Genomic DNA, 17,656 nt, shown 5'->3' on the forward strand with positions numbered 1-17,656 from the left:
TCTTTAGCGTTCTCCACATAAAAACTTCAAGTTTCCCCGGTACCATGTTGTTTTTGAGTGTCTCAATTCTCGGAATGTTATCAAGAAGTAGTGCATCATCAATGAGCCTCGAAAGTTTCTTGGTTGTGAAAATACCATTCGGTGCGAGCGTCCAATACCATATATCCGAGCCTCCGTCCTGTTTAACATAAGAAAGTAAAATATTAGATAAAAAATTAAATCCACTCCAAGCGTGCACATCCATCTGTCCAGCTGATTCGATCAACAACCTGAGCAGATTTCTCGATATCAAGGTGATACAGTCGCGGGCATAAGGATTTGAGTATGCCTTGTTGCAGCCATGGATCCTCCCAAAAGCGTGTATCGGTCCCGTTGCCTATTTTCTTGATAAAAGAAGAGCTAGAATGGACTCCGGTCTTGTCAATATCATAACCTGCACAAATAATGTTAAGCTACACACCACCCTTCCCAATTGGTCGATTAGGACCTGAGGGTATGTGAAGCCCGTTAGTCCCGTGAATACTTCTAAGTATAGTGACCCAAAGTGAATTTGGTTCGGATTTGACCCTCCAAACCCATTTCCCCAAAAGAGCAAGGTTCTTCCCTTTAAGTGACCTGATATTTAGACCACCTTCACCGTAAGGTAAAAGTGCATCCTCCCATTTGATCCACGACATTTTTGAACGCTCACCCGACCCACCCCAAAAAAAATTACGCCTAATACTCTCTAAATGATTTAGAACGCACGACGGAGCACGAAAAAGTGAGAAGTAATATAGTGGTAAGCTATTAAGAACTGACTTAACCAACGTCAATCTTCCACCAAAAGAAATCGACCTTGCTTTCCAATCCACGAGCTTAGAATTGAACTTTTCAACCACGGGATTCCAATTTTCAACACGATTCATGTTACGTCCAATAGGTAGCCTCAAGTACGTGAAAGGAAACTCACCCACTTTACACCCGATGCGAGTAGCAAGTGATTCAACATCAGTCTTAGCCACCCCTAAACCATTCACCAAACTTTTGTGGTAGTTCACTTTAAGTCCCAACATCCTCTCAAAACAATTAAGTATCTTCATGAGATTGGAGAAGTTTTGCCTTCCCCAATTACCATAGAAGATGGTGTCATCCGCGTATTGTAGATGCGAGAGCAAAACTTTTTCCGAACCAATTTCAACCCCTTTGAATAGACCACAATCAACCGCTTTCTTAGTAAGGATGTTAAGCCCCTCCGCCGCAATGATAAATAGGAAAGGTGATAGTGGATCACCTTGCCTAATACCCCTCTCGAGGTTAAATTCCTGGGTTGGGGATCCGTTGACAAGAACCGACACAGAGGCCGACTTAAGGCAAGCGAAGATCCATTTTCTCCATTTGGCTCCGAACCCCATCTTCTCCATAACATCTAGGAGGAACTCCCAATTTAGGCTATCAAAAGCCTTCTCGAAGTCGACCTTAAAAACTAAACTTTTTCGCTTGTTCCTCTTCAAGAACTCAATCGATTCGTTGGCGATAAGGGCACCATCAAGTATATATCTTCCTTTAATGAATGCAGTTTGAACCTCATCAATAAGACCCGGTATGACCTTTCTAATGCGATTCGACAACACTTTGGTGAGGATTTTGTAGTAGGAACCGATTAAACTAATTGATCGAAAATCATTTAGTATAATAGGGTCCGATTTTTTTGGCACCAACGTGATGAAGGAAGCATTACATCCATTCGAAATCTCACCCCTTTCCCAGAACCAATTAAGACTCGATATTAAGTCGTGTTTGATCAAATCCCAATGATGTTTGTAGAAGTTTAACTTAAACCCGTCCTGCCCCGGAGCTTTCGAGCTACCACAATCATTTAACGCATCGTGGATTTCTTTTTTAGTAAACGGGATTTCGAGAGCAAAGGCCTGGTCAGCCGAGATGGACTTGGTTGTTAGGTGGTTGGCCTCCTTCTTGAATTTCAATCTGTTATGACAAGGATTCTTGAAAAGGAGTTCAAAGTGCACGAAAACCGTCTGCTTAATGTCTATAGGATCCTCAATCCATACACCATTAATGCTCAACCCCCTAATGTTGCGTTTCGAGTGCCTTCTCTTAATCGATGAGTGAAAAAACTTTGTATTATCATCCCCTTCACTTATCCACTTGATCCTCAATTTCTGTTTCGCCATATTGGAACGTATCTTTTCTTTATCAATCCATCTTTTTCGAACATCAAGCCAAGCAAGTCTTTCACTTTTCGAAAGTTGTCTGTTCTCTGCTATGCCCTCCCATTCAGATGCACTTTTCATTAGTGCATCAATTTTAGAATCGAGGTTACTAAAAGTTTGTTTACTCCAATCCTTTAGTGCAAATTTGACTTTTTTAAGCTTATTTCAAAAACTGCAGTCCTTTCGGTTACCATCATAAGCACATTGTAGTGACCCGAACTTTTCCATGTTTATTTATATTAATTGAGATTGATATTTACATGATTAAATGTTTCCAACATGTTAAGCAATCAAACTTGTTAAGACTTGATTAATTGAAATATGTTTCATATAGACAATTGACCACCCAAGTTGACCGGTGATTCACGAACGTAAAACTTGTAAAAACTATACGATGACATATATATGGTTATATATATAGTTAACATGTTTTTATTATAAGTATGTATCTCATTAGGTATTTTAACAATGAGTTATATACATAAAAATGAGACTATTAATTTAAGAAACTCGAAAACGATATATATAACGATTATCGTTATAACAACGTCTTACTAGGTACATATGAATCATATTAAGATATTGATACACTTGGTTAATTATGTTAAATGATAAGTAAATATATTATTAAGTGTATTAACAATGAAATACATATGTAAAAATAAGACTACTAACTTAATGATTTCGAAACGAGACATATATGTAACGATTATCGTTGTAACGACATTTAACTGTATATACATCATACTGAGATATATTATATATCATAATATCATGATAATATAACAATTTAATATCTCATTTGTTATAATAAACAATGGGTTAACAACATTCAACAAGATCGTTAACCTAAAGGTTTCAAAACAACATTTACATGTAACGACTAACGATGACTTAACGACTCAGTTAAAATGTATATACATGTAGTGTTTTAATATGTATTCATACACTTTTGAAAGACTTCAAGACACTTATCAAAATACTTCTACTTAACAAAAATGCTTACAATTACATCCTCGTTCAGTTTCATCAACAATTCTACTCGTATGCACCCGTATTCGTACTCGTACAATACACAGCTTTTAGATGTATGTACTATTGGTATATACACTCCAATGATCAGCTCTTAGCAGCCCATGTGAGTCACCTAACACATGTGGGAACCATCATTTGGCAACTAGCATGAAATATCTCATAAAATTACAAAAATATGAGTAATCATTCATGACTTATTTACATGAAAACAAAATAACATATCCTTTATATCTAATCCATACACCAACGACCAAAAACACCTACAAACACTTTCATTCTTCAATTTTCTTCATATAATTGATCTCTCTCAAGTTCTATCTTCAAGTTCTAAGTGTTCTTCATAAATTCCAAAAGTTCTAGTTTCATAAAATCAAGAATACTTTCAAGTTTGCTAGCTCACTTCCAATCTTGTAAGGTGATCATTCAACCTCAAGAAATCTTTGTTTCTTACAGTAGGTTATCATTCTAATACAAGATAATAATCATATTCAAACTTTGGTTCAATTTCTATAACTATAACAATCTTATTTTAAGTGATGATCTTACTTGAACTTGTTTTCGTGTCATGATTCTGCTTCAAGAACTTCGAGCCATCCAAGGATCCATTGAAGCTAGATCCATTTTTCTCTTTTCCAGTAGGTTTATCCAAGGAACTTAAGTTAGTAATGATGTTCATAACATCATTCGATTCATACATATAAAGCTATCTTATTCGAAGGTTTAAACTTGTAATCACTAGAACATAGTTTAGTTAATTCTAAACTTGTTCGCAAACAAAAGTTAATCCTTCTAACTTGACTTTTAAAATAAACTAAACACATGTTCTATATCTATATGATATGCTAACTTAATGATTTAAAACCTGGAAACACGAAAAACACCGTAAAACCGGATTTACGCCGTCGTAGTAACACCGCGGGCTGTTTTGGGTTAGTTAATTAAAAACTATGATAAACTTTGATTTAAAAGTTGTTATTCTGAGAAAATGATTTTTATTGTGAACATGAAACTATATCCAAAAATTATGGTTAAACTCAAAGTGGAAGTATGTTTTCTAAAATGGTCATCTAGACGTCGTTCTTTCGACTGAAATGACTACCTTTACAAAAACGACTTGTAACTTATTTTTCCGACTATAAACCTATACTTTTCTGTTTAGATTCATAAAATAGAGTTCAATATGAAACCATAGCAATTTGATTCACTCAAAACGGATTTAAAATGAAGAAGTTATGGGTAAAACAAGATTGGATAATTTTTCTCATTTTAGCTACGTGAAAATTGGTAACAAATCTATTCCAACCATAACTTAATCAACTTGTATTGTATATTATGTAATCTTGAGATACCATAGACACGTATACAATGTTTCGACCTATCATGTCGACACATCTATATATATTTCGGAACAACCATAGACACTCTATATGTGAATGTTGGAGTTAGCTATACAGGGTTGAGGTTGATTCCAAAATATATATAGTTTGAGTTGTGATCAATACTGAGATACGTATACACTGGGTCGTGGATTGATTCAAGATAATATTTATCGATTTATTTCTGTACATCTAACTGTGGACAACTAGTTGTAGGTTACTAACGAGGACAGCTGACTTAATAAACTTAAAACATCAAAATATATTAAAAATGTTGTAAATATATTTTGAACATACTTTGATATATATGTATATATTGTTATAGGTTCGTGAATCAACCAGTGGCCAAGTCTTACTTCCCGACGAAGTAAAAATCTGTGAAAGTGAGTTATAGTCCCACTTTTAAAATCTAATGTTTTTGGGATGAGAATACATGCAGGTTTTATAAATGATTTACAAAATAGACACAAGTACGTGAAACTACATTCTATGGTTGAATTATCGAAATCGAATATGCCCCTTTTTATTAAGTCTGGTAATCTAAGAATTAGGGAACAGACACCCTAATTGACGCGAATCCTAAAGATAGATCTATTGGGCTTAACAAACCCCATCCAAAGTACCGGATGCTTTAGTACTTCGAAATTTATATCATATCCGAAGGGTGTCCCGGAATGATGGGGATATTCTTATATATGCATCTTGTTAATGTCGGTTACCAGGTGTTCACCATATGAATGATTTTTATCTCTATGTATGGGATGCGTATTGAAATATGAAATCTTATGGTCTATTATTATGATTTGATATATATAGGTTAAACCTATAACTCACCAACATTTTTGTTGACGTTTTAAGCATGTTTATTCTCAGGTGATTATTAAGAGCTTCCACTGTCGCATACTTAAATAAGGACGAGATTTGGAGTCCATGCTTGTATGATATTGTGTAAAAACTGCATTCAAGAAACTTATTTTGTTGTAACATATTTGTATTGTAAACCATTATGTAATGGTCGTGTGTAAACAGGATATTTTAGATTATCATTATTTGATAATCTACGTAAAGCTTTTTAAACCTTTATTGATGAAATAAAGGTTATGGTTTGTTTTAAAATGAATGCAGTCTTTGAAAAACGTCTCATATAGAGGTCAAAACCTCGCAACGAAATCAATTAATATGGAACGTTTTTAATCAATAAGAACGGGACATTTCAGTTGGTATCCGAGCGTTGGTCTTAGAGAACCAGAAAATTTGCATTAGTGTGTCTTATCGAGTTTGTTAGGATGCATTAGTGAGTCTGGACTTCGACCGTGTTTACTTGAAAAATGATTGCTTAACAAATTTTGTTGGAAACTATATATTTTTAACATGTGAATATTATGTGATATATTAATCTCTTAACGCGTTTGATATTATGTGATAGATGTCTACCTCTAGAACAAGTCCCATTGACTCACCTAATAATAATGAAGAGTCAAATGTAAATTGGAATGATTCGTGGACTGATTCACAAGTTCCCGAAGAGGAACCGGAAGAAGAGTCGGAATCAGAAGAAGAATCGGAACCGGAAGAAGAATCGGAACCGGAAGAAGAAATAGAACCAGTGGGGGAAATAATAAAACGGTTAAGTAAAAGAAAATCCTCAACCAACCGACCAAGGTTAATTATGGTCAATGGTGTTTCCGCCAAGGAAGCAAAATATTGGGATGATTACCAATTCTCCGATGAATCGGATTCCGACGAGAATTCCGATGATGTTATAGAAATTACCCCAACTGAATTTAAAAAGGCAAAAGAAAATAATAAGGGAAAGGGCATAAAAATAGAGAAATCTAATTCCAACCCCGATGAACTTTATATGTATCGTCAACCCCCGAAGTCCTTAAGTTGTAATAATGACCCGGGAACCTCTAAACCACCAGGTTTTTCTAAACCAATGTGGATAACGACGGCTCGTATTAGGGGAACATCATATATCCCTAGAAACTTGGCAAAACGAACCAAAACCGAAGAAGAAGAAGAAACAAGCGAGTCGGAATAAGATAGTTGTATTCGTGTGGTGTAATATATGTAATATAGTGTGCTTATGCTTTATGATATATGTAAAAAAATTGCTTGTATTAATAAGTATTTTTTTTATGAATCTAACTCTTGTCTATTTTACAGTATAAAAACACAAAATGGATAGACAACCCAATATTTTAAGAGACCTACCCGGAGACATGATTGATGAAATCTTGTCTAGAGTTGGTCAGAATTCTTCGGCACAACTATTTAAGGCGAGATCAGTTTGTAAGACATTCGAAGAACGTTCCAAGAATGTCTTGGTTTATAAGAGACTTTCGTTTGAAAGATGGGGGATATCACATTGGGAAACCCATAAGTTACGATGTGTTTACTTTGACGCATATATTGCGGGGAACCCAAATGCTATTTTACGCAACGGGTTAAGAAATTATTTTGACTCAATATATCCGAATATTGGACTTCGTGATTTAGAAAATGTAACATCCCGCCTTTTCCGTTTTCTTTTCCGTTATACTAATTTAAACTCCGTTATATGTTTATAACATCTCCCGTTAATACGCGTTTTAAAATATTCCGTTTAGGTATTTTCCGCACCCGACTACAAACTCGAGGGACTAAAATTGACACGGGGCAAACTAGTTGACTAGGTCACCTAGTCCACCCCAATCACCACCATTCAACCATCTCTCTCTCTCTCTCTCTTTCTCTCTAGCAAGAACACACCCAATTTCCAAATTCATTCAATCATCATCTAAATTCGATCTAGGAGGCTTACAACAAAATAAATTACATATTCGTGATCCCCTCTTCATCCTCTTCATTTTGGTACCAACTTCATCTCGTTTGGGTAACATTTCTAAAACACTAGTTTTCTTTAAATTTGTGTTCTTGACTTAAAAGTATGTTAATTAGTGTCTATGGCTCATTGTGATGTCGTGTATGTAATTTGTATGCTCGATTTGTTGTTTTTGGTGTAACTAGTTCATTATGAAAATTACTTGCTAAATCCTTGATTTTGGATGATCAAAGGTTATTAGATTGTTAATGTGCATGTTTTAAAAGTGTTACTAGTATCATTAGCTTCATTTTGATGTATGGATTGATTAAAGAAACTTCATAAACGCGATTATTGATTTTGTGAACTTTTGGTTAGGATTGACAACTCTTAAAACGAACTTTTGATGCATTGAATGCTTGTTAATGTTATTGATAAGTGTTTAGTTGTATTACATGTTTCATTACCTTCAAAACGGCATATCATATGTATAAATTGGATTCCCGAAACTTAAATTGCAATTGATAAACTTGGAACTTGAAAATAAACCTCTATTGATCACTTAACGGGATTTCGGTTATAGTATATGATGTTTTTGCTTGATGAAAAGTGCTTAGTTGCGTTTCTTGTCGAAAGAGCTTTCCGATGATATAAGATACATGTTCTAATTGTTTGCGGATCATAAAATGTGATTGTTTGTGTTTTGGTTCGTCCATTTGAGGAATACAGCAAACAGGGCCTGGAAACCGATCAGGACGCCGTCCAGATACTGGGGACGCCGTCCCACCTTTTGAACCTAGACGCCGTCTAGGATATCAGGACACCGTCCCACCCTTCATTGTGGGACGCCGTCTAGCCATTTGGGACGCCGTCCCATTGTACTAAAACTGGCTGTTTGGGTTGTCTTTTGACGTAAAAATGTTTGCTATGCTACGGACCTCCGATTAACATGAAACTTGGCCAACATGCTCATATATGATTATATAACTTAGAAAAATTGTCGGATACCCGACCCGACCCCGTTGACTTTGACTTTGACCAAGTTTGACTTTTAATCAAACTTAACCAAATGGTTGTGCAATCGTTCTAACATGCTTTTATACTTGTATCTTGCATGAAACATGACAACTTGATTCACATGCTACATTATTGAGTCGTAACGAGCCATAGGACTAATTGAACATCTTTGACCAATCGTGACTATCGTTATTGATACAACCTATTTGTTTAGGTCAAGACTAGCATTGTTCTTTGCACACATTTACTTGTTGAAGTACTTTACTACTCGTGCATTCAAGGTGAGATCATAGTCCCACTTTTACTCTTTTTGAACTTATATTTGGGATGAGAAAACATAAACGATTCTTTTGAACTAAGTGAACACAAGAACGGGAAAACAAACATTCTACATACGAGTTTAGAACAAAAATCCTCAATTCGATTATCATTAGTTACACTTGCCGGGTGTAAGCGAGAATTTATGTTATATGGCCATATGGGTTGACAACCCTCATCTTTGACGGTTCGCTACCGTCTACGGATGAAATATATTTTCGAGAATCAGTGTTTGTTCTAGCACTATGGATGGGGTATACAATGGATGGAATGTTAAGCTTTGATAATTGGGTGCTCGTGAAACAAACTTTTGGAATGTATTACTATTATTTCATTGATGCAAATCTTGTGGTTCACTTGTACATACTTACTTAAACCTATGATTTCACCAACGTTTTCGTTGACAGATTTCTATGTTTTTCTCAGGTCCTTGAACGATACATGATACATGCTTCCGCTCATTACTTTGATACTTGCATTGGATGTCGAGTATATATGCATACATGGAGCGTCTTTTGGATACTTTTAAATTGTGTCGCATAAGTTTCATTTGTACTTAAAACTTTGTATCGTAACTTGTGGTGGAACTATTCTTGTAAACTTGAACAACCTTTACATTTGAAATGAATGCGACATATCTTTTGGTCAAACGTTGTTTTAAAGACTTATGACCACGTAACGGGACCTAAGTAGACGGCGCCGTCAATGACGATTTGGTCGGGTCGCTACAGATGGTATCAGAGCGTTGGTTGTAGGGATTTAGAGTTCATAAGTGCCAACCCCGAGTCATAGGGCACATTGGTGAGTCTAGACTACAACCGGCATATAGACTTGAAGTAGGAATTACTTGACTACTTGTGCATTTATACTCGAACGCTTCTACTCATATCTACTCTTAGTTCATCTTAATCTCACGTTGTTTAATTTGATTGACGCGCCACCTTGACTATATGAAATGATGTCGAATGCACATATGAATCAGGGTAATATAATTTCCGGGATTATATTACGGTGACTCATATGAACGTTCCGACATTATGACATAAAGAATTTAAGGCGAGTCGAGGAAAAACTTCTCTTTATCTTTATTCTATATCACGGTTAGTATTATTGAGAATACTAATCAATGATATTCTTGTGTCTTGAAGGAACAATGGCTCCTCGTCGTGTACGCCGCAATGAAACTCCCGAACAAGCTCTCGAACGGATGATAGCTACCGCCGTAGATGCGGCCATGGCCGGTCACTCATCCAACAACAATAATAATAACAACCACAACAACAACAACAACAACAACAACAACAACAATGGAGCCGGAAACTCAAACGAGGGATGCTCCTATAAAGCTTTCATGGGGTGCAAACCTCACACTTTTGATGGAACCGGGGGACCGGTCGTGCTCACCCGATGGTTTGAGCAAACGGAAGCCGTCTTTAGCATAAGCGGTTGTCGGGACCAAGACAAGGTCAAATACTCCACTCACACTTTCTCCGGAATTGCTCTAACATGGTGGAACACCTATGTTCAATCGGTGGGTACCGATGAAGCTCATGCCCTCTCTTGGGCCGATCTAAAGGAAAAGATGATTGTTGAATATTTTCCGCGCGAAGAAACCCGAAAGCTTGAGGAAGAACTAAGAGCTTTGAAAGCGGTCGGAAACGATCTTAAAGCTTATAATCAACGCTTCGCCGAACTATCCTTGATGTGTCCTAATCTTGTTAACCCCGAATCTCAAAGGATTGAGCTCTACATGCTCGGTCTTCCAAAAAGCATCAAACAAGGGGTGATGTCATCCAAACCCACTACTCATCAAGCCGCTATGAACATGGCTCGCCAACTAATTGAAACGGTTGACGAAATCGTAGTTCCGGCACCTAAGGCCGAGGATAAATAGGGCGGCAACAAAAGAAAGTGGGAACCCTCCCAATCAAGCAACAACAACTTTGCTAAGAAGCCTTACACCTCCGACGGCAAGAGGGGTTATGCCGGGAACCTACCTCTTTGCAACAAATGCAACAAACATCACTTTGGTGAATGTGGCAAGTTAATTTGCCACCGGTGCCAAGGAGTTGGTCATAAGGCCAACGATTGTAAAAGTGCCACTCCCGTTGCTCGAAAGTGGCCCAATGCACCAAAGACGGGCACTTGTTACGAATGTGGTCAAACAGGTCATTATAGAAATGTATGCCCAAAGAAGAAAGATAACCCCAACACGCGCGGCCGAGCTTTCAACATCAACACCGAGGAAGCCCGGGATGACACTGATCTAGTCACGGGTACGTTTCTTCTCAACAATTCTTATGTCTCCTGTTTATTCGATTCGGGTGCCGATAAATGCTTTGCATCCAAGACTTTGACTCATTCTTTTAGCACTCCACCTCTTCCATTAGCTACCACTTATACCATTGAAGTGGCTAACGGGAAACTATTAAGTGCCGACACATATTACCGGGGGTGTACGTTAAACATTTTGGGTAAGGAATTTGAAATTGACTTGATACCCATGGAACTAGGAAGCTTTGATGTAATAATCGGTATGAATTGGTTAGTCAAAATGAAATCTCACATCCTTTGTGATCTTAACACAATCCGAATTCCTATCGAGAATGGTGAACCTTTGATTGTTTATGGCGATAAGAGTTGCACCAGACTCAACCTCGTTTCATGCCTTAAAGTTAGAAAACTGTTCCGTAAGGGTTGTTTTGCGATCCTTGCCTACGTTAAGAAAGTCGAGTCCGATGATAAGCATATCGATGATGTGCCAATTGTTAGTGACTTTTCCGATGTATTTCCCGACGAATTGCCGGGTCTTCCACCTCATCGACCGGTTGAATTCCAAATCGATCTTATTCCGGGAGCCGCACCCGTAGCACGTGCACCATATAGACTCGCTCCATCCGAAATGCAAGAATTGCAAAGTCAAATCCAAGAACTACTTGATCGTGGTTTTATCCAACCTAGCCATTCACCTTGGGGCGCTCCGATTTTGTTTGTTAAAAAGAAAGACGGATCCCTACGAATGTGCATTGATTATCGTGAACTAAATAAATTGACGGTTAAGAACCGATATCCTCTTCCTCGCATCGATGACCTCTTTGATCAACTACAAGGGTCTTGTGTATATTCGAAAATCGATCTCCGCTCGGGTTATCATCAATTAAGGGTTAGGGGGGAAGATGTCTCCAAAACCGCTTTCCGGACTCGTTATGGTAGTTATGAATTCCTTGTCATGCCATTTGGTCTCAATAACGCACCGGCGGTGTTCATGGATCTTATGAACCGCGTGTGCAAACCGTATCTCGATAAATTCGTTATTGTGTTCATCGATGATATATTGATATATTCTAAAAATGAAGAAGAGCACGAACAACATCTCCGACTTGTGCTTGAACTCTTGAGACAAGAACGACTTTATGCCAAATTCTCCAAGTGTGAATTTTGGTTGAAGGAAGTTCAATTTCTTGGTCATGTTGTAAGTGATCAAGGTATTAAAGTCGATCCCACGAAGATCGAAGCCATTAGTAAATGGGAGACTCCTACTACTCCTACTCACATTCGTCAATTCTTGGGTCTCGCCGGGTACTATCGTAGATTCATCGAAAACTTCTCTTTGGTTGCACGTCCTCTAACCGCATTAACTCAAAAGGGAAAGAAATTCATTTGGGCGACCGAGCAAGAATCCGCGTTTCAAATCTTGAAAACGAAGCTAACCACCGCTCCTATCTTGTCACTTCCCGAAGGCAATGATGACTTTGTTGTATATTGCGATGCCTCGAAACATGGTTTTGGGTGTGTATTGATGCAACGAACGAAAGTCATTGCTTATGCTTCTCGACAACTCAAAATTCATGAACGAAACTACACGACGCATGATCTCGAACTCGGAGCCGTTGTCTTTGCACTTAAAATGTGGAGACACTATCTTTATGGAACCAAGAGTACTATCTTCACCGATCACAAAAGCCTTCAACACATCTTCGATCAAAAGCAACTAAACATGAGACAACGACGGTGGATTGAAACTTTGAACGATTACGATTGCGAGCTTCGTTACCATCCCGGGAAGGCAAACGTAGTAGCCGATGCCTTAAGTCGAAAAGAAAGAGCGGTGCCTCTTCGTGTCCGAGCCTTAAACATCACCATCCACACAAACCTTAATAGCCAAATTCGGGTGGCCCAAGATGAGGCCCTCAAGGATGAAAACCTTTCACACGAGCTCTTGAACATTCTCGTCTCTCGATTCGAAATTAGGGAGACCGGACTCCGATATTACGCCGGAAGGATTTGGGTGCCTAGTTATGGGGACCTACGAAGCCTTATTTTAGATGAAGCCCATAAGTCACGATACTCGATTCACCCCGGTGCCAATAAGATGTACCACGACCTTAAACAACTATATTGGTGGCCGAACATCAAAAGGGACGTAGCTACTTATGTTTCCAAGTGTTTGACATGTTCCAAAGTCAAAGCCGAGCACCAAAGACCGTCCGGACTACTTCAACAACCCGAGATCCCGCAATGGAAGTGGGAAAGAATAACGATGGATTTTATCACCAAACTACCAAAAACGACGGGCGGTTATAATACCATTTGGGTTATTGTTGACCGTCTCACCAAATCCGCACACTTCCTTGCCATGAAAGAAACGGACAAAATGGAGAAACTTGCACAACTTTACATTAAGGAGATCGTAGCCCGACACGGTGTACCTTTATCGATTATCTCCGACCGAGATGGCCGTTTCGTTTCTAGATTTTGGCGTACATTGCAAGAAGCGTTGGGAACGCGTTTAGACATGAGCACCGCATATCATCCTCAAACCGATGGACAAAGCGAACGTACAATTCAAACCTTGGAAGACATGTTACGAGCTTGCGTGGTTGATTTCGGAAAAGCTTGGGACAAGCACTTACCTCTCGCCGAGTTCTCTTATAACAATAGTTATCACGCGAGTATTAAAGCCGCACCTTTTGAAGCGCTATATGGCCGCAAATGTCGTTCACCTCTTTGTTGGGCCGAGGTAGGCGACGTGCAAATCACCGGACCCCAACTCATTCACGAAACCACCGAGAAAATCATTCAATCCGAGATAGGCTTAGGACGGCCCGAAGTCGTCAAAAGAGCTATACCGACAAACGACGCAACGATCTTGAATTTCAAGTCGGTGACCGAGTAATGTTAAAAGTCGCACCTTGGAAGGGTGTAATCCGTTTTGGGAAACGCGGGAAGCTAAATCCGCGGTATATTGGTCCTTTCGAAATCTTGGAGCGTATTGGAACCGTTGCTTATCGTTTAGATCTTCCGCCTCAATTGAACTCCGTTCATCCTACCTTCCATGTATCTAACTTGAAAAAGTGTCTTGCCAAACCTGATATCATCATCCCTCTCGAGGAACTTACTATTGATGACAAACTTCATTTTGTGGAGGAACCGGTTGAACTTGTGGACACCTCCGTCAAGACATTGAAACAAAGCCGAATCCCGATTGTTAAAGTCCGTTGGAACGCCAAAAGGGGACCCGAGTTTACTTGGGAAAGACAAGATCACATGCAAAGGAAGTATCCTCATCTATTCGTGAATTCGGAAACGCAAGATCTCGAGGAAGAAACAACGACTACTACGCCTACTTAAATTTCGGGACGAAATTTATTTTAAGGAGTAGGTAATGTAACATCCCGCCTTTTCCGTTTTCTTTTTCGTTATACTAATTTAAACTCCGTTATATGTTTATAACATCTCCCGTTAATACGCGTTTTAAAATATTCCGTTTAGGTATTTTCCGCACCCGACTACAAACTCGAGGGACTAAAATTGACACGGGGCAAACTAGTTGACTAGGTCACCTAGTCCACCCCAATCACCACCATTCAACCATCTCTCTCTCTCTCTCTCTCTCTCTCTCTCTCTCTTTCTCTCTAGCAAGAACACACCCAATTTCCAAATTCATTCAATCATCATCTAAATTCGATCTAGGAGGCTTACAACAAAATAAATTACATATTCGTGATCCCCTCTTCATCCTCTTCATTTTGGTACCAACTTCATCTCGTTTGGGTAACATTTCTAAAACACTAGTTTTCTTTAAATTTGTGTTCTTGACTTAAAAGTATGTTAATTAGTGTCTATGGCTCATTGTGATGTCGTGTATGTAATTTGTATGCTCGATTTGTTGTTTTTGGTGTAACTAGTTCATTATGAAAATTACTTGCTAAATCCTTGATTTTGGATGATCAAAGGTTATTAGATTGTTAATGTGCATGTTTTAAAAGTGTTACTAGTATCATTAGCTTCATTTTGATGTATGGATTGATTAAAGAAACTTCATAAACGCGATTATTGATTTTGTGAACTTTTGGTTAGGATTGACAACTCTTAAAACGAACTTTTGATGCGTTGAATGCTTGTTAATGTTATTGATAAGTGTTTAGTTGTATTACATGTTTCATTACCTTCAAAACGGCATATCATATGTATAAATTGGATTCCCGAAACTTAAATTGCAATTGATAAACTTGAAACTTGAAAATAAACCTCTATTGATCACTTGACGGGATTTCGGTTATAGTATATGATGTTTTTGCTTGATGAAAAGTGCTTAGTTGCGTTCCTTGTCGAAAGAGCTTTCCGATGATATAAAATACATGTTCTAATTGTTTGCGGATCATAAAATGTGATTGTTTGTGTTTTGGTTCGTCCATTTGAGGAATACAGCAAACAGGGCCTGGAAACCGATCAGGACGCCGTCCAGATACTGGGGACGCCGTCCCACCTTTTGAACCTAGACGCCGTCTAGGATATCAGGACGCCATCCCACCCTTCATTGTGGGACGCCGTCTAGCCATTTGGGACGCCGTCCCATTGTACTAAAACTGGCTGTTTGGGTTGTCTTTTGACGTAAAAATGTTTGCTATGCTACGGACCTCCGATTAACATGAAACTTGGCCAACATGCTCATATATGATTATATAACTTAGAAAAATTGTCGGATACCCGACCCGACCCCGTTGACTTTGACTTTGAACAAGTTTGACTTTTAATCAAACTTAACCAAATGGTTGTGCAATCGTTCTAACATGCTTTTATACTTGTATCTTGCATGAAACATGACAACTTGATTCACATGCTACATTATTGAGTCGTAACGAGCCATAGGACTAATTGAACATCTTTGACCAATCGTGACTATCGTTATTGATACAACCTATTTGTTTAGGTCAAGACTAGCATTGTTCTTTGCACACATTTACTTGTTGAAGTACTTTACTACTCGTGCATTCAAGGTGAGATCATAGTCCCACTTTTACTCTTTTTGAACTTATATTTGGGATGAGAAAACATAAACGATTCTTTTGAACTAAGTGAACACAAGAACGGGAAAACAAACATTCTACATACGAGTTTAGAACAAAAATCCTCAATTCGATTATCATTAGTTACACTTGCCGGGTGTAAGCGAGAATTTATGTTATATGGCCATATGGGTTGACAACCCTCATCTTTGACGGTTCGCTACCGTCTACGGATGAAATATATTTTCGAGAATCAGTGTTTGTTCTAGCACTATGGATGGGGTATACAATGGATGGAATGTTAAGCTTTGATAATTGGGTGCTCGTGAAACAAACTTTTGGAATGTATTACTATTATTTCATTGATGCAAATCTTGTGGTTCACTTGTACATACTTACTTAAACCTATGATTTCACCAACGTTTTCGTTGACAGATTTCTATGTTTTTCTCAGGTCCTTGAACGATACATGATACATGCTTCCGCTCATTACTTTGATACTTGCATTGGATGTCGAGTATATATGCATACATGGAGCGTCTTTTGGATACTTTTAAATTGTGTCGCATAAGTTTCATTTGTACTTAAAACTTTGTATCGTAACTTGTGGTGGAACTATTCTTGTAAACTTGAACAACCTTTACATTTGAAATGAATGCGACATATCTTTTGGTCAAACGTTGTTTTAAAGACTTATGACCACGTAACGGGACCTAAGTAGACGGCGCCGTCAATGACGATTTGGTCGGGTCGCTATAGAAAAAGCGGCTAACATGCAACATAAAGAAGCATGTTATGCTTACGGATTAGTAATGTTCGCTTCTCACCAAAGTGAGAACAAGAACATCGGGCTACAACTATTAAACAAAACGTTTCCACAAGTGACGGAGTCGGTAATTGGGGTAAGAAATGAGGTTTTTAGATTATTACGGGACTGTTGGACATTACGTAACCCTCGTCCCTTTGACGACGCTACAACACGCTGTCTTATCAACGGCCATAACGGTTATGTTGCACAAGACCAAGGATGGGAAGTAGTCCTAGTAAAACCAGAATGCATGACTTGTTTCTGGACGTATGAATTACGTGTCTTTATTGCCTTTGCTGAACGACTTGTGTACTAGCTAGAATTATCTTCACAACTATCTTGTATCAAAGTTATTGTGTGCTATATTTCATGCTTTATGTAAAATAAGCGGTATTGTAAGTTTGTAAAATATTGTATAAAAGTTTGAACGCGAAATATTATTATAATCAGTTTTTCATATAGAATTGTAGTAGTTGAATTGTATATTAGCTACTAAGTATGAACTTAACGGGTAGGTACTACTCGAATTTAAACTTATAAAACGCTAATATGAAGAAAAAGCTTTTATAAATGAGTTCATATTATGCTACGAAATACTATTAACTACTCTTAATATTCTGTATGATTAACTTGTTCCATTTAACTATTTTGAAGGAAATGGCACCGACTACTCGACACACCGTGAATATGAATGAAGAGGAATTCCGTACTTTTCTAGCTTCAAACATAGCCGCAGTACAGGCTGCGCTACATACCAATAATAACCTTGGATCTAGCAGTACAGGAAATCGTGT

This window comes from Rutidosis leptorrhynchoides, chromosome 10 (genome assembly GCF_046630445.1).
Source record: "Rutidosis leptorrhynchoides isolate AG116_Rl617_1_P2 chromosome 10, CSIRO_AGI_Rlap_v1, whole genome shotgun sequence".
Taxonomy (NCBI): Eukaryota; Viridiplantae; Streptophyta; class Magnoliopsida; order Asterales; family Asteraceae; genus Rutidosis; species Rutidosis leptorrhynchoides.